Source organism: Ovis aries, chromosome 7 (genome assembly GCF_016772045.2).
Source record: "Ovis aries strain OAR_USU_Benz2616 breed Rambouillet chromosome 7, ARS-UI_Ramb_v3.0, whole genome shotgun sequence".
Taxonomy (NCBI): domain Eukaryota; kingdom Metazoa; phylum Chordata; class Mammalia; order Artiodactyla; family Bovidae; genus Ovis; species Ovis aries.
This window is the reverse complement of record NC_056060.1, coordinates 60,428,016-60,430,954: the sequence shown is the minus strand read 5'-3', so window position 1 is coordinate 60,430,954 and position 2,939 is coordinate 60,428,016.

Here is a 2,939-nt window from a genome sequence, read left to right as displayed (position 1 = left end):
TCACCTGTGGGCACATGGCTTGCTTCTTAGGACTAAGATTGGTTACACCTTCTTTGTCCAGTATGGCTCTAGCCTCTCAACTCCTCTCTTCAGGGAAGAGATAAAACATTCCATTTAGGGGCTGTTGGCTTATAGCCCAAAGGCTTCATCCCAAATTGATCTGCATCTGGCTGCCCCCCCCGCCCAGGGCAGACAGGTGACATCCGTACTCTCAACTTATCCAGACCATCTGCTCACTTTTCAATAACACTGTCCTCCGGGTCCGTGCTAAGGTACCATTTAAGAAAATGCTGCTCCAGTAACTAAGCCCTTTAGTGGGAATATAAGATAGATCCTTATTATAATTAACCTGATAGCCCATAAAAATTATTGTGGGTTTCCAATAGAGTCCTAATTTTCTCCATCAGGTGAAAACAAAGAGGAATTAGAAAAGTAAATAGCTTTATTTTTTTTACCTCCTAGACAACAAATCAACTGCATAAGTCCAATATTAGAGCAGCATCACGGCCCAATTCATTGATTCCCACAAGCACTGGATGACTCTCTGCCATGCCCAAAGTTTCCTGATATAAAAAAATCAAGGGACACAGTCATGATAAAATGAATTGAAACCCCTAAGGAGGGGTTTGAAGAAAAATATGTGGCCCTTATTAGGCTAACTTGGAGAGCTTTATTTTCCTGACTAGATTTTTTTACTCTCACTGAAGAGAAACTATAGACCAGAGGGGAAGAGAAAGGACACAGAAATACTGCCTGATGTAGAAATGTGATTGTCCTGCTGTATGATTTATGAGGGACTCTTATTTCCAATAAATGCCTCACAAAACTGTTGAGAAATTCTACATTTTCATCACTGTGTTTTGAGTTTCTCTTTTCTTTATGGGAATAGATGCATTAAAATGCTATGTTGGCAGAGTCTGTGAAGGCGGGCCCAGTCACAGGTGTATTACACAAAATGAGATAAACGTGTTTCCTATGATCAAGTAACTCATGATCTGGTAGGACTGGAAAGACAAAGAATAGTACCAAAACAGGTAAGGCTTTGGTCAAGACCCAGGTAAGGTGCAAAGTCAAAGAAATTCAGAGCGGAGCAAGACATCATGACATCATTATGTTGACACTGCTGATTTTGTATCATAAGCGCCACCTGAGTTCTGTTTTTTATTGTCCCATCTGCTGAAGTTGAGGGTGGAGAGAATAAAGAATAGGGTGAGGATGTCTGATTTGTATCTTATTTGATGTAACCTGACAATATATGGTTGTCAAAGTGACAGAATATAATGCACATAAAGAGTTCTATCCGTTGGGATGGAGGGACCTCTAAGCATTATCCCAAAGCCAGAAACAATAATATGAAATAATGTGATTTCACACATAAAGAGACACAAACACACAAACCAAGTTAAAAAAAAAAACGTTAAAAAATTTACAACATATATCACAGACTATCATCTGCTCTCTTTTAGACTGATTTAAGTTTGCCTTCATTATGCACTTAGATTCTTACCAAGCTCTGCCCTGCATCAGCATAAAAATGATTTATTCAAATGATTAATAAAAGCATACATCTAAGAAACTGTCATTGACCAGAGAAGACAAGGAGGAAATGACAACTAAGTGCAAGGTGGGATTCTGGGCTGGATACCAGGACAGAAGAAGGAAATGGACCAAGTATATGTTCAGATAATTCAAAGGAAGAAATGAATAAAAATGAATATGGCCAATGGAAAAGAAAAAGAAGTCCAACCTTACCAATAATCAAAGGAAACTGTATACATAATTCATATTCTAACTTGTGTATATAATCCATATTGTATAATTTATACTATGCATATAGCCCTTAGATTGGCAAAGACAAAAAAAGATCAATGATATCCCTTCTAATATTGGTATTAACTGGTAAAATCATAAAAGCATCCATTTTCGTCCACTTTTGCCTTGATTTCTTATTATTGTCCATGCTTCGGATTAGTTTAGTGTTATCATCTGTCACTTAGACAGTTAGCCTCTTAACTTGTCAACCTGTGTTCATTCTTGCCTCTGTTTATGAGTCCTTTCTACTCAGCCAAAGTTATCTTTTTAAAAAGTAAATATAATCCCCAATCGCTGCTTATATCTCTCCTAGCACTGGAATAACAATAACATTTTTAACAAGACTTATGAATCCACCAGTAGCATGCTCTCTACCTATATTTCCAGTCTCATTTTTGCCTAGTGCTTTCCCTCCCTTTCCATGGACTCCAGCCACACAAGCCTTCTTCAACCCCGTGCCCCACCAGAAGCCACATTTGCAAAGGCTGAGGCTGAAAATCTCTTACCCGCCTCAATTCCCCCACAGTCTAGTTAACTCCAACTGAAGCTTCAGGCCTTATCTGAAACATCACTTCCTCCAGGAAGTCGTCCTTGAACTCCCCAGCTAGGCAGAATTCGCACTACTGTACTTTCTCACAGTATATGTGTCTTCTGTTAGAAATACTTACACAGACTCCACAAGGGCAGGGACTACACGTGGTGTTGCTCATCTCTGTACCCTAAATAGCACACAGTACTTGCCACACACTAGGAATTCAATAAATGTTAAATGGATCATAAATCTTTCTGGATGTAACATTTTAAACATTTGGTAACATTTTAAACATGTATGTTTTTTGACTAGGGAATTTATTTCAGGAAATTTATTTTTCTTTTATTCCATTATGCACACACACACAGAGCACAGCATAAACACAAAGGAGTGTTTGGTTTTCCACATTTCTAAGTACAGTTAACCCTTGAACAACTCAGGGAGTTAAGGGTGCCAACCCTCTGCGCAGAGAACCGTCAGCACTCTGGATAGGGCACTCTATAGGTGCTTCCTCCCTGTGTTGTAGTCCCTAAATTGTGTCTGACCCTTTGGGGACCCCGTGGACTGTAGCCTGCCATGCTCCTCGTCCATGGGA